This window comes from Equus asinus, chromosome 26 (genome assembly GCF_041296235.1).
Source record: "Equus asinus isolate D_3611 breed Donkey chromosome 26, EquAss-T2T_v2, whole genome shotgun sequence".
Taxonomy (NCBI): Eukaryota; Metazoa; Chordata; class Mammalia; order Perissodactyla; family Equidae; genus Equus; species Equus asinus.
In genome coordinates this window covers 17693351-17719824 of record NC_091815.1, presented here as the reverse complement: position 1 = coordinate 17719824, position 26474 = coordinate 17693351, and the positions used below count along the sequence as shown (strand labels likewise).

The following is a 26474-nucleotide window of genomic DNA, read 5'->3' as shown; positions in this document are numbered from 1 at the left end:
TTTGCCTGCAGGAATTCAAGAGGACGAAATTCTGCCCCCAAACTCTGCCTTGCCAACTGGGTGAGCACAGGGCAAGAGCTATGTGGAAATTCAGAGAGAGGGATTTGGGGCGGCTCACCCAACGTTCTGAACGTCTGGAATCCCTGAAGGAGAGACGCTGCTTCAGAGCATCCTGAAATTGGGAGATCCTTAAGGGCAGGAGCCAGGCTTTCTTTGTTCGCCCATCCCTCTCTGATTTCCCTCTTCTCTTCTCTTCCCACCCACTGCCCAGCTACCCTCGTCATCCACACTTGTCTTCCTTAGTCGGAAACAGAAGCTCTGCTGCCCTTCCCTCCCTGCACGGCAGACGTGCGACGTGGCCCTGGAGGAGGCCCCGTGTCCAGGTGAGGCTGCAGGGAGCCGCAGGGCAGGGGTGAAGGGGGAACAGCCCCCGCACCTGGGTCGACCTCTTTGGGCCCTGCACGGGTGGAGATTTGCCGTCTGTCCTCGGAGAATTGCATGTCGCATGCCTGGCTGGCCCAGCCTGACCCGTTGGTCTGTTCCTTTCCAGACTGGAGCTGTCTCTTGCCCCCCAGAGGCCCTGTTCAGCTGAGCGAGGCCTCAGTCCATGCCACTTAGTGTTTCTGCTTCATCTCTTGGACACGGGGCGGCTGCCTCTCTTGAAATCCTGAGCCGAGCGGAAAGCTCCGTTCTTGGCAGATTTTCTGCTGAGGCTGCCCTCCAGCTGAGGAGGAAGGGGAGACCTCACTGTCTGCAGCACGGGGGACACACAGGGCCCCCACCCCGCACGGACAATCAAGGCAGCCTGCAGGGGCCCTTCCGAGGGGACAAGTGTGGCAGGAGCTCAGCAGCACTCGCTGACTGGGCTGGTCTGCAGCCGTGGTTGGTCCCACCGTGGCTTTGCGATTTCCAGGGAGCCTCCTGAGAGGGGAGTCCCAGGCCTGGGGTCTGGTTTAGATCAGGCAGAGGGCCAATTTCTTTCCTTTCAGGAGGTCAGCTGTTGGAGGACTGGCTCTGTGTGATCCTCTCTGGGCCTCAGTGTCCTCTTCGGTCCATCAGGATGTGAAGGCTCCCTGGCACTGTGGGTAGAGAATGGGGAGATCCTTTGCACTGTGAGGAAGAAAGTGAAACCCACAGTGCTGTGTATCATCAAGGTACCATGAATGTGGGCTTACTCCCATGGGACTGGTGTACTCTTGAGTCCTTGTTCCACTTGGTTCAAATTCATCCATCCACCCATCCATCCATCCATTCATCCATCCACTCATCCACCCATCCACCTGTCCACCTATCCATCCATCCATTCATCCATCCACTCATCCACCCATCCACCTGTCCACCTATCCATCCATTGTTCATAGCGTTAGGCACTATGTAGGGCTGCAAGGATGATCGCATCTACGTCCCTGCCTTCAGAGGGCAGGCCTCATAATTATGTGCTTGTTTTTCCTGCCTCCCTGCTCCTTCTGATCTCGTAGACTGGAGGAGACACAGTTTATTACATGTTATGCCCAGGCAAAGCAGGGGGAATGCTCAGCGGAGGGAGAGCTCAGTTCTGGCTGGAGGGATTGGGGAAGGCTTCAGGAGGTGCCATCTCAGCTGAGCCTTTGAAGCCTGCTGTGCTGAGGACACGGTGATGGTGAGGCAGGCGTGTCTGGGTGGGGGGCCCAGAGGTGGAGTTGGCGGGTGTCTCTCTGCAGGACCTTCCCTTGAGGGAGAGGCTGTGTTTTGTCCTTCTTTCCCGCCGTGGTACCCATCCTCCCCTTGGTGGCCTGCAAGTGCTGTCTGCAGACGTTGCTCTCCCCAGTGTGCATCTGTGCTCATGGAAGGCAGACAGACTCTGTGTGGGAAAAAGTCCTGGACAAGGGTGGCTCCAACACAGCCACGAAGGGGCTGTCAGGGAGAGGCCATCTCCGCCCGGACCCTGAGAGAGCCGCTTCCGCGCCCAGGAGGATTCCCCACGCCATTAGCATCATCGGCTTCCATAGGTTTCATAGACATGCAAGGACCCCTAGGAGGTCAGGAAGAGGGAGAGGGCGGCCGAGGGTCCCTTGGCGGACCAGGGTTGCCCTCCTGGGCCCACCTTTCCCAAGCAAGCTTTTGGGTTCACTGGGGAGACTCTGACCAACTTAATGAGAGCGGCGAAGCCGGTTGGGGAGCCCAGTGATTGGTATGCATTGTTTTGTTTCTTTCATTAATTCCTGCTGCCATTCGGGATGTGGGGATGAACAATAGCAGGGGCCTGTACGGATCAATACCAGATTGCTGATAGTGCCTATCTGTTCTTGGAGCAGATTATTTGATAAATGGCACGGTCCATACGTCTTGACAGGTGTTCGCCGTACAGCCCAGACCAAACCGGGTCAGTGGAGCCCCACCACGGGAAGCCAGGAGAGCAGAGAGAATATTTCCTCTTGGGTACAAACCCATACAGAAATGGTCGCTTTTAAGCTCTAGATAACGAGTTTCTAGGAAGAGAGCGAGGAGGACGGGAGGGACCTGGGCTTTCCTCCCCCGTTGCATTACTTGCCCTGTGGCTTGGGACTAGCTGGGTCCTGGCCTGGACCTGGACTCTGATGGGGATAGCAGGAAAGGTTTTATTCTGAAGGCAGGGCAGCCACCAACGGGATGATTGGATGACAGGTGGAAGAAGCCACTGGTGCCCTGAGTGGCCCATGCACCCCTGAGGGCTGGAGCCGAGGGTCGCAGACAGTGGCGCGAGACCTGAAGGGGATTTCCAAGGGGAGCACGAGGCAGACAGGGCAGCAGCGTGAGGTTGGAGCTCCCGGGGCCCGAGGCAACCATGCTGAGGGGTGGCTGGCATGTCTAGTGGCTGTGCCGTGGCCTAGCAGTTGACACCCTCTTTGCATTCCTGCCCCACTGGCCTGGTGTCCTTTCATCCTCTGCATGGTGGGCACGTGCTGCTTCAACACTACAACCGTTAGGCTCTGTGACATGGTCAGGCTCTGAGGTCTGTGTTGGCCTGCCGAGAGGGTTGAGTAGCTGCTGGCCCCACCTCTCACCTTGTCCAGGGCCTGCCACACAGAGGGTGTCCCCAGAGGCTGGGAGTGAATAAAGGAGGTACCCAGGGCCCCCGGGTCAACAGCTCATGTGCAGAGAGGAGCAGGAGGGCAGGGGACCACCTGAAGGACCACGCTCGGCCCCCACGCCGTGGTGCTGGGGAAGCCACTGGGGCCCAGGGCTGCCTGGAGAAAGCAGCGCATTGTGGCGGGCATCTGGGAGAAGGAAACCCTTCCACGGTGTCCCCGTGTTTGAACCCGCTGCGTCCCTGCGAAAAGGACGGAGCGTTCCTCCTGCTCCATTTAACAGAAGGGAAATCGAGGCCCCGAAAATGAAGTGACTTCTCTGCAGCCACCTGGGACAAGGCCCGCTGAGCTGTCGCTGCCCGCCCACCTCCGGGATGAACAGCAGCCCGTGGACAGCAGCTGGGATGCCGGTGCCAGGATGGACTCTGCCTCCTCCGCTGCCTGAACACCCCCTCAAAGAAAAGGGGAAGGTGAAGCTCCCCACGGAGCATCCTTCTTGCAATGGGAATCCTTTGCCAGGGACTTACCACCGAACGAGAGGCAGTTCCGGGGGATGGTGACCCTCTTCTCCCAGAGAATGCTGGGAGGCTGGGGCCCCGACGTGTGGAAGGTCAGGCGTTATATTTTAGACTTTGCTTTCAAAAATCCCCAACAACTTCCTAAGGAATGATTTGACATCTTTAAGTTCAGCACCGGGCACAAATAAAGCTTATGGCAAAATTAACATAAATCATTAGCATTAATCACGTGGGGTTATTGATAGCCGCATGCGGGCATGGATCACAGTTCTGGCCAAGCAATCCGGTGGGAGATATTTCTTGCAGCTGTCCCGGCCGCCTCGCCACATACGGCGGTGGGGCGGGCTTTCGTCCCTAATTTTCCTCCTCAGCTTGAGCTGTCAGTGACGCCCCTGTTCCCATTCCCTTCTCCTCACGCTGGGCCGCTGACTTCATCATCTCCTTCTTCCTTTCTTCTCTCTCTTTTTTAGACACCAGATTTCTAGTCCGGGTCAGAATCCATCAATGTCTGTGGCTGTCACTTGTCACGTGACTAGTGGAAGCAAAATCGCCGGGTGACAATTAGCAGAGGGTGGCCCACATAGATCAGCTTCAATTTGGGAGCCTTCAGTTTTACTTACTCATTCATCTCCAAAGCTGAGAGATGCTCCCCTCGCCCCCCGTGACATGGGTGCTGGTGTGCTCCTAACTTACAACGAGGGAGAAATGTGCTTTCTTACCAGCTCAAGAGGCTAGGGGCAGGGGACATTATAAAATTAGAATAAAGCAAGGAACAGGGCTTTATTGTCACCGATGGCATTTGAAACATACAAGCAGGTCATATGTTATCTTTGTGGAAAAATGATGAGGGAAATTCCATTGGTCTGACCCTACAATAGGTCTCTCGAACCACAGTGCAATTGTGGTTGCATTAATGGGAGTATAGTGTAAAGAACAACGGAGGTGATAGGAAGGAGCTCTCTCCTACCATCCTGAAAAGGACTGTGGAAAGTATTGTGATCAGGAAAGACTGGGAGAGGTTCAGATACATAGGACCAAGGCTATGTGAGAAATGAATAGGGAACATTTAATCCAGCCATCTGAGTACCCAGAAGGACCGTGATTTCTGGCTTCCCATATTTCATGAGCTTCCAAAGGAAGAGGGGGCAGAGAGTTCTGAGCAGCCCCAAGGGGCGGGAACTTCAGAGCTATGGATACACGCCCAGAACAAGGGAAATTGAGACTTTGAGCACCGACCACGGATGGTATTGCCTCCAAGGGAGGTGGGGAGTGAGTTCTCCATCAGCCAGAGGTATTCAACATAGGCTATGTGACCACTTGTAGGAGAGGTTGGGGAGGAAATCAACATCACGTCAGAGGACAGAGGAGATGACATTGAAGGCCCTTTCCCCCGACACAGAACTTAGGATTCATGTTTGCACCTGGTTGGAATGATGGAAAGAGAGAAATGACAGAGCAGCCCTCCTCAGCCCCTCTCCGGCCCCTGGGCTGCAGCTGAGCAAGCAGGGCACCAGGCTCCTCCGCCACGTCGCTCACCTTCCCCTTGTTTGCAAGCCTTTGGTGTCGCAAGGCTGCAGCGGTCTCATGTGCGATGGGATCCCGGGGGCTCTGCAACCTCTTTGCTGAGAACTTGGGTGGGGGCCCTTTCCACGTGCTCTCCACACACGTCCCCAGCACATTCCCAGGGAAGCCGCGAGTCTGGCTGGCAGAGGGCAGTTAACAAGCACCAGGCTTTGCCAGTTCAAGGCAGAGGTAATTTCCAAATATTAAGGATTAAGGTGGCCTTGGGTTTGACGAATAGGAACAGAGGTCAGTCACAAACAGTGGGTTAGTCTGCAAGGCCGTAAGCCGGGATCCCCACTCTCTGGAAGCCATGAGCTCCCTGTCCTTGGGACCAACACAGCTGCCTCTCCTCGCTGCTGTTCTCAGCTCTTGTGGAGCACTTACTTGGAGTTCAGCCACCTTTATATGTGTCGGAGGGAGGGGATCAGAAAGCGTGTCTGCACTCCAGGACACAGGATTCTGGAAAGGACCTTCTCCATTCTAGAAACACTGCATGCCATGAAGACCGCCACTGCATGCCACGAAGACCACCACTGCGTGTCATGAAGACCACCACTGCGTGTCATGAAAAAAAAAAAAAACTCTTACTGGATTAAACAAGAGGGAAAATGTTTTGGCTTTTGTAAAAAAAAAAAAAAGTTCCAAGTTAGTTCTGCTTCAGATGGGGTTTGATCCAGCAGATTATGGGCTAGCACCAAGAGCCGTCTTAGTATTGGCTTCATCATCAGCTTCCACACCATATTACCTCCCTCTCCCAATAGCTCTAAGCCCTCCTTTCATGAATGCAAATGTGTCTGGCATTGCAAGCTTTGCATCTACACACGATCTTCAACTACTTGGCCAGAATTGGGTCATTAATTCCAGTGGTCAGCGTAAAGGCATATATCGATTGCCTTAGGACGATTAGTGTCCAACCTTGGTGCTGCCTGTGGGAGTCAACCCCATTCAAATTTCATGACTGAGAACAGACGGGAGCCCTTCACCAAAGGAAATTCAAAAGCATTGTTTCCACCAAAAAATTGAAGAGGGCTGCAAGATGGAACAACTGAAACACACCCACTCAGCCTGGAAGTGTGGAGTCCTTGGAAGACGGTCCCCACCAGAGCTTTTCTCGTCTTGAGCTCCCTGTGGATCTCGGCATCTCCTACCTTTTTCTCCGTCATCTTCCATCCGAACTTGCCAAGTTCAGGCTTTGAAGCATCTTAATTTTCTTGGAGAAATTAAAGGCGAGCAATGCCATTGAGAAAGAGCCGTTGGATGCACACGCTGGATGGGCCACCATTTTGGACGCACCGAGGGAGACAATGCCCACCTTGCGTCAGTGATAAATCTACACAACGCTCCTTTGGGATGGAGCGGGACCAGCAACGCCCCATCGGATACACAGAGTCTGCAGTCTCACCGCGCCCGGGCAAAGCGCTCAGCGAGCTCCCTGCATCTCGATCAGACGAGGGTTTGCGTAGAAGCTTCATCAGCTCCGTGGAGAGCTGCCCACCACTCCCTAGGGCTCGGGGGCGGCCTCACAGAGGACCGCAATGACCGGCAGTTGCACCATACACAGGCATGAACACGTCCCTTAATTTCATGGCTTAAAGACACGTTAGTTGACCTCAGCATAATTCCTATATTTCAGTCATTTACATGTCATGACTCAGTACTCATTCATTAAATATAGTGCTTTTCAAATGAAGAACGGAGAGGAAAATTTTTCTTAATGCTGACAAGTGATATAATTTAGTTTTATTTCTGGCATATCGCGGTGCCCGTGAGCCTGGCCATGGCTCAGGGTCTGTCTGTGGCGCCTTTGTGAGCTCCTTTTCATGAAGGGTTCCATTGGACAGGCCACTCTAGCTAGTTCTGGTCCTGGGGATCGGAGCTGCCCCCAGTTTGATGCTTGGTCCTGCCTGGTTTGAGCTGTTTGACTCCGTGAGGGGATCATCTCGAGGAAGACACACCTGCTCCAAGGTGGGAGGTGTGGCCGGGGTGGGGGAGGGAAGGTGACGTGGGGAGGGCGTGGATGTCATCCAGAATCTAGGTCCTGGGGCCAGGAGGGAAGCGGGCAGAGGGCTGGAGCTGAGCCCGAGGATGGACGGGCCCTCTTTTCCTCAACAGCGTCTCTTGCTGGCCTTGCAGTCACAGACTGAGTTCAATGGCTCTTCCGAGGAGTGCGGCTTGGGACACAGTGACTGGCACTGGGCGTCCAGGGGGACCTCCCTGAGGGGGCACTAAAAAGCCTCCTTGATCCCCTGGATTTTGCAATACCCTGAAAACGAAGGTTTCATTTTGAAAATTGGAAAATATCCCACTCCCAATAGCCACCCAAACAGTTTTTCCCAAGGCTGGGACTCAGAGACACTGTGTAGTAACCAGTGCTCCTGCCCTCAGGACTCGCTCCAGCAAGGCCCAGCCGTCCCCTTCTGGGGCAGTTCAACACTACCTTCTTGTGATTGCCTTATTCTATGTGAATCTTAAGGGACAGTAAAACCATTTCACTTGATGGCGCAGAGTGCTCGGTAGAGAGCGGAGGAGGTGGAATCTATACATTCGGCATTAAGCTTCTAGGGGGATTTATTTTTTAAGAGACACTTTTTAAAGGAAGCTACCTTTTACATTTACCACCCTACCAACGTGATGGAGTGGCACGCCGCCCTGGACCCGCAGCCGGCCCTGGGTTCGAATCCTCGAGGCAGTTGTGGAAGCAAGCATTGGTTATCACTTAACGTAAAAAAGTCTCGGTGCCACGGAGCCTCTGGTACTAGAGAGGGCCTCTCCCGCTCTGAGAGGGCAGAAGGCATGGAGCATCCTCAGGTTGACTGTTCCCATGGGGCTAAAGGGGGCAATTTAGAAGTGGGAGTCGGTGCACACAGGCTGCAGTGGGTCTGCAACGGCTTGGGGAGCCCTGGGCTGGGAGCCGGACCTCCTGGTTTTGCATCAGGCTCTTTGTCTAAGTCGTTCCCTGGCGTGTGTCAGTTTCCCCAGGTGTAACATGGCCCAGATGGTCTCTGATGTCCCTTGTAGCCTGGATAATCTGCCATTTTCTTTGTTTGGATTGCTTTTTGGAACTGCCAGCCAGTGTTTCCAGAGTGCGGGCTGAGCGCAGCCTGCGAGCCTGGGACATGGGATGGGACTGGGCGAGCTTAGGAAGGCTCGGTCTCCTCCTGCACGGGGCCCTGTGGGCGACGACGCACAAGAGGCGCCTTAGCAGGGCTGGGCGGACTCAGTGAGGACTTCCTGGCCCAGCGCCTCAGAGGAAAGGGGTCTGGGCTCAGCCCCTAGCGGTGCTAGAGACTCAAGTGCACGCATCGAGGCGAGTGATGTCGCTCTGAAGGTGGTGTGGTGGGAGCCAGGGCCTGATGGAGAAGGAAGCAAAGACACAAGGAAATCACTTGGGGTCACTCCCATTCCATTTACCCCGTCCTGTGACCTCAGTGACCTCACTCAGGGCACTGTCATATTGGAGAGCTCCAGCACAGTGCAGTGGGTGGGGTCTGCGGGGGTGGGGCTGGGTTGGGGTTGGGGAGGAAGTGGCCCCTCCCCGTCCCAGCCCAGCTCCCTCTGGCACTCCTGGGCCTGCAGTGACCAGGGCTACACTCAGCTGAATTTGGAGCTCAGAGTCTTCCGCTGGAAAGGCAGCTAGTGTCCCTGCAGGTGGTGTTTCAGGAAGGGCTTGCTGCTGAGTTGTTCCCCAGCTCTGGGGGGTTGGGTCTCCCCCCTTCTTCTGTGCACACTGTCGGCCCCCTCGTGGGCTGCACAGCTTACAGCAGAGCTGAGTGGAGGTATGGACTGTCTTTGGTTGCACCTAGGCAGTCAGGGCTCTGCCCACATCCATGGGCCACCAGGGTCCACGTTGGTGGTCATGACGGGGCTCCTCTCTCCTTCCTCATCATCCACCCACAAGCTGGACAAAGCCCAGCCAAAGGGCTCAAAACGTTGGGACCTTTCCAGTCTTCATTTTAGCCTCAAAAGTGAAAAATGTGCCGATGATTTTCTTTCTCCCCTCTGTCCAAATTCTTATTTTCTGGGCCCCAGGACTGGCGGTGTAGAGAAGTGGTTAGGGACAGATTCGGGAGCTTGGGGCCCAGCAGGGAGCAGACGGAACCCTCACAGGGGCCCGTGGAGGAGGCTTTAACGAAAGGGCCAAATGGAGTGGGTGAGGGTTAGGAGTCCGTGGTGCGGGGCGGTGGGGGCTGCCCCGGCCTGAGTGCTAAGGGACAGAGCAGCTTGGAGCCAAAGACAGAGAGAGCTGCACGGAGCAGGTCACCAGCACTAGCATCCCCACCAGGGGAAGCAGGGAGAATGACGACCCCGCCTCTCTCTCGCCGCCCCCTCACCTCTTACAGGGGCTCCCAACGGCTGAACCCGACTGGAGGCCCAGGACGCCGTGGAGGGGCAGTCTCTGTGCGGAGAGAGGATCTGGAGAGGCACAAACCCCCAAGCCCACGGCAGACTTGCGTAAGTCACTTCACCTCTGTGTGTCTCAGTTTCTTTATTTGTAAGATGGGGAATAATGATGGCGCCCATCTCATAGTGGTGAAAACGACATGAGACAATGTGGGCCAATCCCTGAAATGTAATTGCAAGGAGTTCACATGTATTTAGGAACACCCATGTTCTGTGCTGTACGCTGCTCTAATCGAGGCCTTATACGCGGCAGCTGAGTGCCATGCTCTGTGTTTGAATCCTGGCAGCTTGATGTCTGAGAGCTTGCTCTTGACCCCTGCCCTGTACCATCTGGCCTTGGAGGGGGCTTGTGATGGTGAGTGTAATGAATGACTTGTTGAGGAGGACTGAGCGTGATTCAGGGGCCGCCTCTGAAGACCCAGGCTGCCTGCGTTAGTGGGTCTGTGCTGTGGGGAACCTGCGGGCAGAATCCGAGACGGGTCTGTGTCAGGTGGGGTGGGGCCCCGTGGAGGCAAGGGATGCAGGGAGAAGCAGTGACACCCAGCTGCTGGGAAGGAGAGGCCTCCTTAAGCAGGATGTGAGGCCTTCAGCTCTCATTCTGCTTCTTGTATGTGTGTGGGCGGGGGGCAGAAGTCCCCAAACTTCCTAATGGTCCCGGGAACAGAGCCATCTGAAGCTTGGCTGCTTAGACTCAGAGTCCAGTCTTTCTTGAGAAAAAGTCCCACTACTATGGGACATGGAGCTCCCCTCAGCTGGGCAGACCCTCCACCTTGGGGAGGACGGGGGCCAGAAGCGCCCGCAGCCCTCAGGAGGGGAGCTGGTGGCTGGGTCTGTCTGGGCACCATCTGCACCCCTTACCTATGGTTCCCTGAAAAACAACCAATGTGTTTTGATGATTTCTGAAGAGTTTAAAAACAATATACTTAATTGCTATGAGTAATTTCAGAGCTCATTAATGTAATAAATCTCTGGAGAGAAATATTCTTAGTTAACGATCAGCATAAAATCAGAGAGTCTCTGAAAGTAGCTGGGAGCTCGGGTTCACTCTGCAGTGGAGACAGAAGGGTGGGCACAGCCGAGGGAGGAGGGCTGTCTGGTAAATGACAAGCACCCACACCTGGGCAGCGGGTGGTGCCAGCTTGGCACTGGGCAGAGCTGCTCTCTGCCACCTTGTCACCCAGAAGCAGGCTCACTGGCATCATCATCAAAAGGTTTCATGGTCTTGGGACTTGGAAATCCAGCTTGGTGAATTTTATTAAAATTAGAAAAGAAGTGCCCACAAGGCGTTGGGCAGCTCCCACGAGACCTCACTGAGTGCTTTTGGGAGCCTCGACCTGCCCGATGTATCCCCAAGCCCAAAGAGAATTCCTGAAGTCTCCAATGCGCTCCTCCCTTTGCTCACGTCAGGAAAACACTGCTCCGTCTTTCTGGTTATGTAAGCCAAGCGTCTAGGGCCATCCATGGCAGACTGATGTCACAAGTGGCTAAGTCCTCACCCTGTGCCATGACCCTTCGCAGCGCTGCTGCAGCCCTGAGTCTGGGATCCATCCTGTGACTTGCTCTGGCCAAAGGGTGTTAAGAAACAAGACAGAAGCAGCAGCATGAAAAACACTTTTCGATTGGGCTCAGCCACGCTTCCGCCTTGGCCGGCACCGTGAGACCACGCCCAGGCTGGCCTACTGGATGGGCAGGGGCCAGGGATGCTGGGAAAACAGCTACGACGCGCAGAAGGGCTCCGCACAACAAACTCTTATCAGGGCCAAAATGTCCACAGTGCCCAGGTCCAGAAAATCTGCTCTAAACTTTCCCTCATCGGTGGGTGCACCTCACAGGGTGCGAGGGCACAAGTCAGGGGCCTGTGGACTGCAAAGAACTATAAGCGCCAAGCTGCTAACTGTACATAGTCAGACCACAGAAGTGCCCCCACCCCAAAACAAAGAGCCAACCTAACAAAGAAACAAAGTATCACAAACCAAAAGAGGGGAAGAAAACCAAAAAGTCAAACACAAGATGGTTCTAATGGCCCCACCCACTTCCCACCCACCTGGTGAGTGTCACCCCAGAATGAACTTTCTGGAAGGGGAAGGGCAGAGGGTGCAAGGTCTCGAGTTCCGCGCACAGGGGGAGGCCCTAGGGGCTAGAGACGTTGGTAGTTTCCATGACATGGTTCCTGTGGGCAAGCGGACGGCGGCATCTCGGGCTCCAGGGAAGGAGCAGAGATCCACCTCCAGGCTGGAGGGATTGCTGCCCGAGGGGCTCTGACTGGGAGGGGGGCTGCTCTGCCTCACAGGGGATGCCTAGGGGCGTCTAGTTCAGCAACGACCCCTTGAGGGACTTCAGAGTTACAGCCTGTTGACATGAATCCATTTAAGAGATTTGTCCGTCAGTCAAACAGGAGCTGGGCCGGCCTGGGTGGGAATGGGTTCCAGGGCGCTGGACGTGCCAGGAGGGTGGTCAGTGGTACTCAATCAAGGAGGGGTGGCTTTCCCCGAAAGGGCATTCCGGCCTGCTTTTTGCCCCAGGAATTTGAGGTTCTACCACAGCAGCGGCAGCTTCGTGGGCCGAGGATGCTCCTGGACCACTGCCCAGCCTGTCCCCGTTGTCTTCTGGGTGCTCTCCTGAGTCCAGGGGCATGAGGGTGCGGCTAAGTCACCTGCCTTTTCTTTCCCCTCTGCTCCTGGTGGCCCCCGGCGTGGCGGCAGGGCTCCGGGAGGGGACGGCGCACTTTTTCCTCGTGAGATGAGCTGCAGCTGTGCATGGGAAGTGGGGGTGGGGACATGGGAATGGGGACACTCCTGCAGAGGCTGCATCTTCATCAGCTGCATTGCTGGAGCAGGAGGGCGCCTGGCCTCACTGTGGTACCCGAGAGAGCCGGGCTGCCACAAGACTTCCACCGTCCCAAGAGCCATTGTGGAACACCTACACGATGGCACGAAGAAGCACGCAGCTCGGGGTGAAGAGGAAGCTGGTGAGCAGCCCTTGTCCTAGTGGGGTCTTCTAACAAATTTTCTGTAAGACTGCTTTTCTTATATTTCAGTGCTGTGTCATTATAAAAAGGAAAGGTTTCCGTCAGGGCCTGTGGTTCTAGGAGGCCACAGCCAGATGCTGCCAACTTTTAATGACTGTTCGGTACGACCAAAGCAGAAAAGGACAATCAACAGGAGGGGCAGCCTGAAGGAAGCTTCCAGCTTCAGGGTAGAGGAAATGTGCTGTCTGGGTTTGCCCTGGACCTCCCCCGGCCACGATAACCACAGGTAGGCTTTTGGATGAAAGAATTGCAGCCACGTTCACACGGTTGGTGTAATGAAAGTGGGAAAAGTCCAAGTGATTGGAAGAGTGCTGTTGCCCTTGATTTGGTTTCTGCTGGAGAAAGCCAGCAAACGCTCTCTCCCTAACGGCACTGGCTGCTTTCCTCAAAGAGCAGGAGCCGCAGCCACGGCGGCCGACCTCGGACCAGCGAGCAAGAGACCAGGAGGCACGTTTCCTTGCTTGCTCTATTCGAAGCAGACTTACTCTCGCCTCTTGTAAGTCTCGAGAAAACGCCCTAACCCCTCAGACAATGACATTACTGTCACCTGCTTAAAATAGTACGACGTTCTTCAAGTCTTAGAATACCCTCGAGGGCTCTCTGTTTTCCATGAAAGCATTTATTTCAGTCAAAATACTTCATGTTTTTCTCCACTCTGACACTTCACCAAAAAGGAGTTGCAAGAGAATACAGCAACCCAAAACCACCGTGTCATTTTTAAAGAAACCATCTCCCTTTCGACGGAAAAACCTGTCTCCTTGGGTCTTGTCTCTGGGCGGGTGTGGCCCTGAGGAAGAGCTGGCCTCTCAGCTGCCCGTGTGGCTACGGCGTCTTTGGGGTCTGGAGCCTGCCTGGGAGGGGCCCCGGGAGCCCGTGGGGCTGGGACCCCCGGCCCCGGCCCGAGGTGCCCTCGCTACCCTGTTCCACCTGTGCCTCTCTTCTTCCCTGACTGAGGACAGGGCCAGGTGCTCCTCCCAACCCCCTCCTGCCTCATCCGGGAAGGCTGAGAGGGCTGCCTTCATCACTCGCATGATGAACCTTTTGAATATGCGGATCTGGGCTCCTGGCTGGAGATGTCATGTCTTCCCCTCCGTTGTTAGTCTGGAGACAACACGGCCTCCCCTGGTTTACCTGTGTAGTCCCAGGGCGTCTCAGGTGCCAGGAGCCGCTGCCGTGATCGCCTCGTCTCCTGTCAGATGTGGTTGGCGAGAGACGAGGACAGCATGACCACTGGGCACCGCACACTACAGAGGTCAGCTTGCAAGGACAGCAGGACGGCAGTGATGTGGCCGTGACTAGTTGTCAAGTGAGTGGAGAAAAAATCGGGAAGGAGGGGGGAAGTGGCAGGCAGGGCGATGGAGGAGGGGGACCGGGAAGAGAAAAGTCCTGTCCTTCTGATGAAATATTCAGTGCTGTCGGTGCTGTTCCATAGGCTGTTCCCCCCAGGGGGTGTATTTCTGGATCATTCTTCAGGCCCCTTGTAGGCAACTGGAGCACCTTGTCTAATAGATCGGCGGTGCTCATCAGAGACATCTGTGATGCGTTACCAGTGGTTTCATGTGGAGGGCACTGGCGGGGCCAGGCGGGTTTTATTGTGTGTCGGCATCACGCATGTGCACGCACGTGTGCAAGCAGGCCCTTGCTCCAGGGACATCCGCCATTCCTGCCCCAAATGACTTTTGCCTCGAGCGCGCCACCTCTCTGAGCCTATAGAACTCCGAAACTGCTGTATAGTAACAAGTTTGTGAAATTTTGGAAAGGAAACCACAGTAATGATGCCAGTTCTTATGATCATAAATAATCATAATTAACAGGACTGCTGTATATTTATGTTGGTTTGTTTTCAGACACTTTTCATTTTATTTTGAATTTTTTCATATTGTGTTGACTTGAAACACTTCTGTCTATAGCGTGGCATGCTCTGCAGAACACTGGAGAGCAGCATACTTTATTTGTCCTCAGAAACAGACCACAATAATGTGGTAACTTCTATCTGCTGGCAGGTTCACAGAATGGCGATATTAGTCTCGTCGAAACCGCCCTGTACCGGGGAGAGAGCATCGGAAGCCGGTGGTTCGGAGTTTGCTCTTGGACCAGTAATGTTTTTCTGACTTTCCTCTTGAGTCTAGAGAGCTGCCACAGGAAGGCACATGTACATATTTTTCAGTTTAAATTCTTGATAAGCTTGAGTAGGATAACTTGACTATGAATAATTGCTCCACGTCTGAAAATGTATGATAACTCCTGATTAAAAGCATGGGACAGAGAACAATAGCCCTCGTTCTGACGCTGGAAGACAGGCTGCGGTCCGGGTCCTTTGTGATCAATAATCTATAACCCATACATTGATTCTGGGGGGAATGTCTGGTGAAATGCTCAGAAAATATAGCATCACGTGAAAGGGCTGCAGTGCTCCCCGGCTTAGAAATGAGATCTTGCTTCCATCAGTCTGCTGTCAATAAGCGTCCGATTGCTTTGCTGGGGGAGAAGCGCACCCACCAGACAGTAGATTTCCAGTTGTGAATTTACGGCTGCGTCTCTCTTCCTCTAAATTTTCCCCTCTGCTCCCCCGAGGAAGGGCTTGCACCGCGACACTTCCTCTGTGACAGTCACTCCCTCCGACTCCCTCGCTCGGCCGGCAGACCTCGGACAGCTTCAGAACGCAACGGTCTTTCCAGCTAGAAGAAACGAAACAAAAGTTTGTTTTTCCTTCTTTCCCTCTCTGGCTTTCCCTGGGTTGTGATTTTAAACTTTTAATATGTGCATACTGGTGAAGCATTGTCCCTACTTAAATTATTTGTCTCCCTGTATGGCAGTTTTGTTGGGAAATGAACTACTCATGTAGCTTTTAGAGTCACCATGGGTTTAAATGTAAGCCTTAGGCCAGGTCTACACAGGCAAAGACCACAGATGATTATGATTATGGTTCCAAGCTCTCCTTTCCTGTGATTATCAGGATATTTCATCCGGAAGCAATAGCAATTTTATTCTTTTTCTTTAATTTCTAAATTCTGCGTCCTCTGACCAACGGGGCTCCCTAGCCGTGGCCTCAGTGGATGTTGGGTGCCTTCCACCATGATGGTTCCTTGACTCCAGGCAGCTGGGCCTGTTCCACTGTCCAGTGTAGGAACTGAACCCAAAGTGCACTGGAAGGTGGAGGCCCCCAAGGGAGCAGGAGGGGTGGTGGATGATCTGCAGAGATGTTGAAGGATGAGAAGCGGCAAGGAGACAGCCCAGGGCCTGAGTGAGAGGGAGCAGCTGAGACCCCAGCTCCCTCCCTCAGCTCTGGAGCAGGTGCCATGCTGGCGCCCCCTGGAGGTCTGGAGAGACAGCACCAGGCAGCGACCATGGAAACTGATGGGCCAGGGTTGCTGAAAGAGAGGAGAACACAACGCGGTGGCCGGTGGCCGCTGCTGCGTGGTGTCTGCAGCGGATGATGGAATGGTCTGGGAGTTTGGAAAGCTCCCGCTGAAGACTTCTAGGGAGAACTGAGGCTGCCTTGCGGAGGGCAGAGGAGGGAGCCGGGAGCCAGAATCAAGGCGGTGGGACTACAGGTCATTGTAGTTTTGGTGTTTAAAGCCACTGTGGCCCCATTTAGCCTCCTAGATGCTGGTGACACGTGGGGTCCTGGTATCACAGCCTGGCCCAAGGCCAGACCAGTAGCTGGAGCAGCCAATCCATGCTTCTCTCCATCCTGCCCGTGTATGCACGGGGCCACACGACCCCAGCGCTGTGCCAGAATTCGCGTCCGCTCTTCCTGAAAAGACAGCAGGAGCTTTGCTCTCAGCTGACTCACTGAGTCCTCTGATCAAGGTGGACCCCACAGCCCAGTGAGTGACGGCTGTTCCATCTGGCTGAGGAAACGCTGTTAACATTGATATTCTGACGAACTGGCAAAGATGGAATCTTCTTATTGCTTACTCTGTACCAAGCTCTTTACAGGCTCCCTCTCATCCTTTTAATGACTCTCTAAAAGAGGTAAACTTTCTCGTACCCATTTTACAGATGAAGAAACTGAGGCTTAGAAAGTTGCAGCCTGTTGCCCAAACTCACACAGCTGGTGGAACAGGGGTTTGACTCCAGCAGCCAGATTCTGGAGCCTGTGCTGTTGGCTTCTTTGCAGCGTGACGGAGCCCTCATCCTCAGGTACTTTCCCGGGGACCTTGCTCGGCTGGGGGTTCAGGAGCACTGGGCCAGGAGCCTGGAAGCCTGCGTTCTCCCATCTCTGACTTGCTCTGGGGTCTTGAGCAAGTCACGTCCGCTCTTTGGCTCTCAGTTTCCTCATCTGTCAAACAGAGGCGGGGACCGGATTAACCCTCCGAGATGCGCCCAGTGACCACATCAGGATGTTCTCCTACAGGGACATCTAGGACTTGACTGGGGCCCTTCCTGAGGCCTCGTAGGATGAAACAAGCTTTCGGGTGCACGCTGGTCCCTTGTGGTGCTGCAGAAACTGCCCGAGATGTCACATTTCTCCACTGACACTGGAGCGTCAAGACCAAACAGGCATGTGCTGAGGGTCAGCGTGCTGGCTGCGGCCGGCGACTGACCCGCGGGCGAGCGCTCCCGCCCAGGCGTTCTGCCGGCCTCTCTCTGCTGCAGCCGCTGCCCGCCTCTGACCTCAGGGCAAAGGGACCCAGCCAGCTGCTTAATGGGCCCTGGAGGGAGCCTTGTGCAAGGACCTGGGGAGCCCTCTGAAGGAGGATAACCTTCTTTAATCTAAGGCTAAACTTTGCTCTCTTGGATAGTGAACGTTCTGAAGGTGGGTTTATCACCAACACTCTGCCTAGAACTGCTTGTCCACTTTACGTAGCGTCTGGGGCCCCATCAGTTGAGGGAGCTGAATTCTAAGGCGTTTTGAAAACTCGCTTCAGAAAGTACCATGTTTTTCACCCTGGGGCTGAATGGGGACTTTGACCCTGCAGAGGCCTCTGTGCTGGTTATTGCCCCCACCCCACCCATCCCCAGCTGTCTCTGCCCTTCCCTGTGCCCCGGAGGCTGGCTCTGTGGGCTGCCCTCCCTGGCTGATTCTGACTGGACTCGGCCATCGGAAGCCCCAAGAGGAAATGAGAGGCAGGAGGCAGAACGAGGTGGGCTTGCTGTCTCGGCACTTGCTGCTTCGGGGCACCCCGAGCTTCAGCTCTTGTCAGGGGGCCTTCCTCTGAGGTTCCGGTGTGTGCTGGGCTCTGGGAACACTGCTCCTCCCTGGTCCCTCTGGGGCCCCACCATCCCTGTTTCCGCCCTTCACCGAGCCCACACTCCTCTCTGTGGCTGCATCTGGGATGACTTCGGGTCCTGTTGCTCTGCGCCTCCTGCAGCCTCTCTCCACTGAGGCAGGCTTGGGTTCCCCGTTCACCGAGGAGGCTGGCACCCGGGAGCTGTCGACGGCCGGTCATGGAGCAGTTCTATGCGGTAGCTGGGACTCAAACCGACGTCTCCTGATTCCACATTTGGTATTATTTCCACAATTCTTCTCATGGGGTTGTTAAGCTTACTAAAAACTTTTGAGTGTTCATGACAAGGGCTTTCTTCAATATTTAGCTTGGCAAATAGAAGCAAACCAGGCATATAATTCACAAATTTTCCAGTTGTTTCCACTGCCATAGGCAATAGCCCTCATTCAATCTTAAATGAGAACCTATACATTTGAAAGAATGTTAATGATATTGAGATACATAGGAAGATGCTTATTTACCCTGTTGACCAACATGAGAAAATAAAGGAAATGATGAGCAGAAGACAGTGGATGTGTACTTACGTGTTGTGATACATGCAGGGGTAAAATGAGTGGTACAGCGTATTTTTAATTTGAGTGTAGTTATTACTTGTGAAAGTGGAGACTAATTATGCCGTCTCGACCCGGGCATCAGGAGAGAGGGTCACGAGGAAGCTGCCCCCTCGCGTTGCTCCAAGCAGTGCAGGCGGCTTCTCTGCTGGGTAGGTGCTGTGATGGGTTTCTGCAAGGAGACTTGCAGGACTAAGGGGAGGCAGCGTTAGCTTCCCCGGTCGCCTTCTCCTCAGATGGCCCATCCAGGTCCGTGCATAATTGCAGCTTCCCCCCGCCACTTCTCAGTCTTGCATCTGAGGCTGTAATTCAATTCCCCCTGGGTGGACATCACAGGGGTCAGCCCCCAGGAGATGCGTGCTAGGTGTGGCGAATCTGTCCACAAAGGTTTTAAATCACTGGGCTAAAGCCGATGCCGGGGGGTCCTGGGCTGTGGGTAGGCCCCGTGTTACTGCAGTCACAGTGAATTCTAATTACAGGCCCTAAGTGGCATCCCAAGGTGGCTACAAGCTTCAGCTGGGGCGAGCTGTTACTCTTGGCGGCTGACACAGGCGCCTGACTCGTGAGGAGGGGCCCTCCCAGCAGACCTCAGGGAGGAAGTGGTGGAGAAGGGCCGGCTGGTTCTCCCCTGGGCGGAAGTCATTCCCCGCCTCAAGAGGGTTCTGCTCAGGCCTCCCGTGGCATGTTCCTTCCCCCCACCCTCTGCTCCTTATTGCAGAGAGTTTCTCTGCAGATATGTGGGACCTGAGGGCTTCCAGGTCCAGCCAGTGGTTCCCAGTGCACAGCGGAACTATCTGGAAAACCCCAATGCCCAAGTGCACCCCAGACAAATGAACTTAGAGTCTCTGGGGTCCGACCCTGCTGATTCCATGAGCAGCCAGGGGCGAGAGTCACTGCTCCAGGTTGTAGTTGATGAGTAAGCTTGCCTGCATTCTCCCCTCAGGAAGGAGCTTTACTGGGGCCTGGTGGGGCAGGAGGGGCACTTACCAGAGGCAGCCTCCGCCAGGTGACATTTGTTAGCTGGTAACCTAATCACAGCTCCAGGCTGGATTCTCAACCTCGAAAATCCAGAAAATGGATTTTATTCAGATTCTGAGAATGGATCTTTCTTTTAGGTCTAGACTCACATTAGTCAAGGTCGTAAGACTGATGTATAAGCCCAGAAACACAACGTGTTACTTAACAGTGAGAAAGATAATGGTATGAAAACTGGGCTTCTTTCATCAGTATGAGCTGGTCTTTCTTGGGGCCAGGCTGTTTTCTGGTGACCATGTCTTCTACCTTGTCCCTGGGCAGGGAGTTGCACCAGTGGGTGAAGTGGGCCAGCCCATTCTCAAATGATGTATTTATTCAAACAAAGCTTCTCCAAAATGGTTTGATTTTTTTGGCTCTGACATTTTACAAGCCTGATAAACTAAAATTTGCTTGGAGAAAATGGACTGTGCTGGTTTCCTGGGCCTTCCTGGATGTTAGGGGACTTGACACCTCCTGGGTGCCTCTTTGAACAAGTGGCATGAAAGGAGAAGCCAGAGTAAAGCGGGGAGGGGGCATGCACCTCAGGGACAAACGCGCTGCTTTGGGGCCTCTCCTTTCACAGAGGGGGCGGCTCCCCAGAAGCCTGCCTTCCATTCTCACGACGTCTGGGGAACTGCAAACGTTTCCAACAGGCCCGTGTGCGGGCTGCCAGCAGGGCCGGAAGGGGCCAGGCCGGGGCGGGGTGTGTGGTTTGCAGGTCCAAGCGGCTCCCCGGTGGCTCCCTGTTGGGGATGCCCAGAGAGCAAGGCGGGGGAATGGGCTACGTTGGCTGGTTTAGAAACAAATGAGAAAAAGCTACCTTTTGCATTGTCGAGGCCCGTCGAGTTCGATGACAGCGGTGTCTAACAGAATAAATGGCAAATGCGTTTCTTTAACGCCATCCTCTCTCACGGCGACACGCATCCCGCACAGTTCGCAGACGCGCGGCCCGAGCGGCGAGCTCCTCCTGCCGCGCGCTGCCGCGGACCTGTTAGGGAACCAATCCTGCCCTCCGGCACCTCGCTCCGAGTTTCAGCTGAAGTCAACGACTTTGAGGAAAGAAGACTTTGGATCAGGCTGCTTAGCTCCTAACCAGACAAAGCGCTGCGCCCCCACCCCCGGAGGGGCGGCGGGTATGGAGCATTTCCGGCTCGGGCAGGGGATTGGGACTAGTGACCAGGCCCTGGGCAACCTGTCCCAACCAAACGTTGGCTGCGGGGTCAAGGACTCTGTAGCCGGACCGCCTAGTCGTGTGACTGTGGGCAAATGGCTGAGCTGCTCCGTGCCTCAGTTTCCCTATCTGTGAAAGGGTGCAGTGCCAGAATGTAACTGACATACTAGGGCTGCTGTCAGGGTGAGAGGGGCCATTATTTTCAAGGAATGCTTAGAAGCGCTTGGAACACAAAACGTGTGATGTAAGGGTTTGTTATGCCAGGTCATTTATTCCGCAAATACTTATTACATACACTTATGTGCCAGGAAAAATTCTTGGTGCTTGGGGTTCGACCTGAATGAGTCAAAGTTCTTGCCCTCCTGGGGTTTACGGTCTAGCTGGAACAGTAAGGAAGCGAGGATTTTGGACTGTCATAGGCACTGTGAAGGACAGCGCACTTCAGACGGACGGGTCACAGAAAGCCCGTCTGAGCAGGGCACATTTGAGTGGGACCCCGGGGATGGAAAGGTGTCTTCCGTGAGCCCAAGCCGACGATGGGCCCGGCCTGTGGGGCCAGCGGTAGGCTGGCAGGGGCGGCACCTGAGCGTCAGGCTGAAGGTGCCGCCGAGGCATGTGGGCCGCCAGGCTCAGAGGCCATGTAGGGACCCACCTGTGTCCCTTCCTTTCAGCTCCTTCTCTGAGTAGAAATACCCCAGCGAACAGACACTTGGCGAGAGCTCAGGGCCAGCAACCGCCTGTCACCTGCCTTTTCAGATTGTCCTGGGCTTCTGTCGAGCTTCGTTTCCAGAAGCTGACCCACCCAACGCATGATTTTGAACCTGTTGTTCTGTGGGGGGCACATGGTCCACTGCATTGTCCATTCCCTGGGAGGGGACCCACCAAGAAATTTCTCATTTTGGATCCACTGCCTTTTTAGTTTATGGACAAAGTTCGCACAGGTTTCATTTTCCTCTTTGCTGTGGCCTCTGGGAAGCTCAGAGCCATGCTTTCCATGTCCCTTTGGCTCCTGCGTGTCTATGCGACTGTGCATTAACCTCATTTCTAGCTCTGGTATTGATTTTCCTCCTCTTGCCTTACTCAGGTTCTTTTGTCTCTTTACGTCACCTGTTTGTTTCGTGGGCATCCTTTTGAGAAGGGAGCAAGGAGTAAAGGGAGGAAGAAGGAGTGCCTAGCTAAGGATGCAGTCACCACTAAGAGGCTCCTGCCATGAAGATGGGAGCCCGGTGGGGCGCTCATCCTCCAGGGAAATAGCCTGGAGGGGAAGACACGGCGGGGCTTCTGCCTGTGCTGACCGTGCAGCCGGCCAGCCTTGGCAGTGGGTCCGGGGCCTCTGGCTGGTGCTCCTCAGGGCTGGAACATCTTTCTGTGTGTAATGCGTTGTTATATGTTTAAAGATGCACACTTAAAAAAAATACAATGTGTCCCCAAAGGCCAGACGACCCCTTCACCTGGTATTCACCTGAAGAAAGAATGACTGAACGAAGACGGGGGCAGGGCCGGCTGTGCAGCGCCTACGCAGAAGGAGCGTCGGTCTCCAGTGCCATGCTGTCCTAAGGGACTTCCAAGGGTGTTTTTGACCCCACACACATTTCTCCGTGTGTGTTGTCTTTGGTACCCAGCTTCACACAAGTTCTAACTCCACTGCCTGTGCAGACAGGCGGAGGATGGCCGCAAGACGGAAGCGACTGCTGAGTGTGACACAGTCCTCGGGCTTTTGTTTTCCTCTGACAGCGCCGTCCCCAGTCCACCCCCAGGAGAAGAGTGGCCAACGCCTGCCAACCTGGCTCTGATCCCCACGGGACTACTTGGGTCAACAGAGCATCCTAGGTCACCTGTTGGAAGAGGAGCTTGAGGCTGGGGGCCAGGGGTGGGTTGTCTTGGCTGGAAGTTGGGGATCTGGTATGGCTCCATCTTATGGAGACCTGTGGTGGTGAAAATTTGGGGCTATTCTGTTCTTTTGTTTGGGTCCTTTGAGCAACACCTCTCGTGATGCCCTTACTCTGGCTCCCCTGACATCAGGGGAGAAATGGCTAATGGTGGGATGCTGCCACTCCTGCACCCTCCAACTTTCTTCCCAATTGAAGGAGAAGGCACCCCCTCGGGTCTGGAAGCCAATGAATTCAGCTCAGAAGCATCTAGATGAAGTTTGAATGTCTGAAGATGGGTCCATCAGCCTTAATTTGCACTGCATCACATTTGCAAGTTGCAAAATGGAATTTGCAATTGCTTTTCGGCAACATTCAAATTAGCACTTCTTAGCATATTAATGAACTACTTCTTTTTTTTTTTCATTATGTGACCAATTTTAATGTAAATAGCGGTCTCCATGCAAAGATTAGGTCAGTGTTTCCTGAGATAAAGTTCGGAAGCCTCCTTTGGAGGCTGAGAATCTGGCTTTTGGATGGGGGCACGGCTTCAGCCCAGAGCAGTAGCCCAGAATTGGGGGAGTTTTCAGACCCCTTGGCCTGGCAGGCTTAGGTCTGGGGTGAGGTCTGGGGACAACCCTGGGAGAGGCTGCAGGTCCTGTGCCTGAAGAGGCTGGAGTGTCAGCCAGAAGTGCAGGAGAGCATCTTCATCTCCACATCTGAAAAAGAGGTCAGCATGAAGGGAATACGCACCAGATCACTTTCACACCCACAAAAGGAGCGACTTTCTTCAAAATGGGTCAAAATCAGCTTTGATGGGGTTCTATGTGACTTCCCCTTTCTAAGATGTTTTCCTGTATTGATGCTCCTCTGGCATATGCTTCGAGTAGCTGGTCCCGAGTTCTAAAAGAGCGTTGTCCGCAATTCAGCTGAGCATCTTCTGGAGCCACGTCGGCATAAAAGGGAAGGATCTCTCCCTGCAAGGATCTTTTAGCTCCTGGCCGTGAGCAGCCCAGTGATTTGACCCAATGCGCACAGGAGAAGAAACCAGCAAAGGGGGCTTTAAAATGGGTCCAGAGACCACCGAGTTGTGCACCGCTTGCCTCCTGCAGAGCCAGCAGTCAGAGGAATGAGAGGGCTCGGATGGGCTCCCAAACCCTGGAGTCAGAAGAGAAACTGGAGCCGGAGAAGTCTGCCTGGGTGGTCTCCAACCAGCCACCTGGCCGACGCCGATGGGAGCCCATGGCGTGGGCTTCCTGACGGAACGGTGGCTTTCTGCATGGGAGTGACGCAGCCACACCAGGCTTTCAAAGACAAGGAAGGACCCCAAGTTTTCTAAGTGGCAGTGCTTTCTTGGTTCATTATTCAAAATGAACTGATTATTCATCCCCAGCTTGAATTTCCTGCTGAGTGTACATTTGTAATGCTATCCATTTCATCCTGCGTGATAACATTACATTCCGGGGCCTTCAGCTACCTATTCTTTACTATCTATAGATGGGTGCGTGGGTGTGCTGATTGCATTTTAAAAACAAGAGTTTGTGTATCTGATGGATCTGGAAATAATCAGTAACTAAGGTAGCAGAGGGAAAAAAAAATCCAGCTCTTGATGAGTAATTTTAAAACTGTGAATACTTCACAGCTTGATAGATTCCCAGGGAAAGAGGCCTTCAGTCACAGTGTCTCCCAAAATGCAACTAGGCCAGCAGGTGCTTGTTTTCGGAGACCTGGGAAGCTGATATGCATTTCGTTATGTGAGAAAAGAGCCCTTCTGCTTCCCATTGTTCCTGTGAATATATAGCAACCTTTATGGGTCCATCAGTCCATCAGTGAACAACTCCCTTTAGTCAAGACTCTTCCAGAGGAGCCCAAGTCAGATGGGCTTGTCAAACTACAGATTATCATGGCTCATGTAACTGCAAATCCCAGGGGCAGAGCTTCAGGAGTGGCTGGATCCAGGGGCAGGAACACCATTAGCAAGCAGGGTTCAGCTTTGATTTCTTCTCCCTTGACTCCATTTTCAGGCAGCTTGGACTCTCTCTTTGTGGCAAGATGGCTGCCAGCAGCTCCAGATGCTTACCTTTCCTCTCAGAAACGCCAGTGAAAAGATTCTCTGTCTAGACAAAAACTTGTTATTGAGTCAGGCTGGCCCTGATTAGGTCCTACACCCACCCCTGAGCCAGTCACAGTGGCCACTGGGATGTGATGTCCTCATTATCTCGGTCTGGGTCACTTGCTTATCCCTGGAGCTGGGGAGAGTTTAGCTCCACCCCAGACCACATGGATGGAGCATGGGGGAGGAGAGATTCCTCCAGGAAAGTCGGGATGCTATTTCCAGTGAAAGCAGGAGAGTGGCTGGGCAGGCAAAACAACAGATGTCCACCCCAACAGCTTTTCAGTTAACTCTTCCCAGAAGTCCAGGAGCAAGCTATATCCAGAGAACAGAAAGGGAGGCGGCTTCTGCTATTTAACTATTTATATTTTCCCCGCGAGAGGCTGGCCCCCCCGTCTGTGGGTTTCCTTTTATACAGAGGCTAGTAAGTTTCACCCCTTATTTGCAAGCTCAGAGCATCTGCCAGGCTCACCTGAGAGAAGCTCTGAGCAACTCTGGCAGGGGACAGATTGCCTCGGAAGCCTGCCTGGGTCACTGGCTGGGGTTCAGGCCTGGTGCCCTCCTGGGCTCTTTCTGCTCTGGCTTCCTGAGGATCAAACGGCTGCTCGTGGTCAGAAACAGGGTCTAGGAAGAGTCCTTCCGGATGGTCACCAGTTTTTCAAGCTTCTTTGACAGGTGGCTGCATTCCCTTGTCCTCACGTTCGAGACCTTGGCTCCCAGGATGTTTTCTGGAACGTGTGGCTCATTGGGTGGCTATTGAGTCAGTCTTTTCTCCTCTAATTCTTGCAGATTTAGCCATTTGGGCCCTGGAAAGGCTGGAGCAAGCAACACATCATGTCTCTCCATTCAAGGCCTGGGGGCTACAGCTGGGAGCCTGTCTCTGTCCCCTTGTGTCTCTTCTCCCTCCTTCTCCTCTTTTCTGCCCTCCCCTCGTTCCCCTCTCTTCTCCATCCTTCCTTCCTTCTCTCCTTAAACTCTTCCCTCAGATACGTCCTGGAAGGAGTTACTGGTGGCCTCCTAGTCCTTTAGTCAGGGCCACTGTTCCATTTTCTCTGGGTGGTTATAGGCTGGGAGGAGTGTAGGATGGGTCTGACGAGGAGAAGGAAGAGCCTGGAGAAGCAGGTCAGGAACCACCCTCCAGCTCCTGAGCTCCATAGTTTCACCCGGCCCCCTCGGGATAGCTGGAGTGTTTAGGGGGCAGCTGTTGGCTGTGCCTTGAAGGACGCATTGGCTGATTCAGGCTGGGGAATGACCTCCACGGCTCGTCCTTCACTCCAGGTGTTCAACCTCTCATCCCAATCGCCCGTTCAGAGTACACTGTCCCCTCGGAGGCCGGGTCGAATCCCATGAGGTCCATTCATAGGCAGGGGGCCGTGGACACCTCCTTCCCACTTATTAGGGCAGAATCGCTCTGACAAAGCGGCAATGGCCCGCCAGAGCCTCATTATTTTAGGCTTCATTGAAATGCGCGGCAGAGCCATCCCGGTACTTTATGTACTAAACTTAACTACAGTAATGTATTCAAATCATTCTGAATTTATCTAGACTGAGCATCCTTTTCTCCTCCTCCTCCTCCACATATTTTTTTAAAGATAGCAAGTGTGCTTTTTGAGACAACAGCTAAGGGCTACCTATTCTGCATGGAGGGACAGGTGACCCCTTTTCCAGCAGCGGCCACCAGGGCTCACCTGATGGCAGTCGTGTTTTGGGGCCTGTGGTGCTCTTTCTGGCTCCATGTCCCACCCTCCTCCTCACTCCTTCCCACATCCCCGCCCTTGCTGGGAAGTGCAGTCTGGAGGGGGAGTGGCCTGTGGAGGCCGGAGAGCAGACTCCAAACTGGGGAACGGAACCCACAGGGGAAGGAAGGGTGCGCCGAGGGCGGAGGAGTCTGGGAGAGAGACCTTGCCTGGGAGGTAGGAAGCCAGTTCAAACCCTAGTTTGGACATTACCTTTCGGGGTGACTTGG

The 26474-nt window shown here is 54.1% G+C and overlaps 1 long non-coding RNA gene across 3 annotated transcripts in view; it reads left to right on the top strand.

The window, feature by feature from the left end:
* Positions 1 to 269: 269 nt before the first annotated feature.
* Positions 270 to 26474, top strand: part of LOC123281246 (uncharacterized) — a 46643-nt gene continuing 20438 nt past the window's right edge. For 2 of the 3 annotated variants that reach the window (XR_011498528.1, XR_011498529.1), the window contains exon 1: positions 26324 to 26421. This is a non-coding gene — a long non-coding RNA (uncharacterized lncRNA). Of the gene's footprint in view, positions 384 to 9468; positions 9581 to 26323; positions 26422 to 26474 lie in introns of those variants that run through there. The other variant, XR_011498530.1, reaches the window with a different exon arrangement.